Raw genomic sequence first — 1228 nt, forward strand, 5'->3', positions numbered from 1 at the left:
GAGCGCAGACTCTAGATCTGTGTAGGATAGAAAAGCAAGCACAGGAAAAATAAAAATACTGCTATCGCACTGGTAAACTACTCGGTTATTGCAAATAATAACTGAAATGTTACTCAACTAAACGGACAAATGCATATTTTAGGAAAATGTATGTAATTTATTTGAAATAAACTCAATGTAGAAAAGCATCCAGAGTGTCAGTATAAGAGTTTACAGCAGAAATGAGTTTACAGCAGAAAACAAACTGTAATCAGATTACCTCTGAGTTATCAGTAGATCGTTTACTTCATGAGTAATCAAATACAAATACTTTGTCAAGATTATGTACTAGTTTTAGTTATAATAAAGCCTCAGATTTTAGAAAGTTTTTATGTTTTGGCTGCAAAAGTCTTAATATGTTCCATAATTAAAAGTTCCAGATTAACTCCTGTGCCATAAAAAAGTCAGATCACATGAAGACAGAAATGAAAATATATTTGTTGGCAAAAATAAGAAGGAGAAGAGGAAAACAAAAAAATAAATTAAACAATTGTTATTAAAAAGACTTATTCTCATTGTCTTCTTGCTTCTAAAACTCATAGACTGTATCTGTGTTTATCTGTGCTAAAACCAGACTGGAGCTGCTGATCAAACTGTTCTTCAGTTATTTTTATTTAATATGAGACAAATGTTTTATTTTCTAATCATTAGAATATTCCAACAAATATTCAGTCATAGCTTAGAATTTGAAACCTTTCTTACTTTCTGTGCTTTAAACTAAAATTACTCAGAAATGTAATTAATTTTGTTTAGTTTCATTCTAAGTAATGAATTTGAGTGTGTATTTCCGTGTTGTTGTTGTTTTTTTGTTAATTTGTGAATGTATGATTCAACACTGAGGAAAACTTATGCTTTTGTAATCCAAAGCTAGGAAATAAACTTGTATTTTCTGTAACTAACTGCAGTCCTGAACATATTTTATTCCTGTTGAAACACCTGGAAAAGTTCAGTGTAAATAACATTTAATATTATCATTGATATCATACACATTTTATTGATTTGTGACGTGTAATGTGAAACAATCTCAGATTTCTGTTTTGTGCGTCTAACGTGTAAAATGATACCATTAGATGGAGGTTTTACCTACACTCTCTCTCAGAGATTCTAGTTCCTTTAGTTCTACGCTCCAGAACGAGCCCGATCCTGCGCGCATGCGTACATTCTAAAATACGATTTGTACAACGGTCCA

The sequence above is a fragment of the Acanthochromis polyacanthus genome, chromosome 8, assembly GCF_021347895.1.
Source record: "Acanthochromis polyacanthus isolate Apoly-LR-REF ecotype Palm Island chromosome 8, KAUST_Apoly_ChrSc, whole genome shotgun sequence".
Classification (NCBI taxonomy): Eukaryota; Metazoa; Chordata; class Actinopteri; family Pomacentridae; genus Acanthochromis; species Acanthochromis polyacanthus.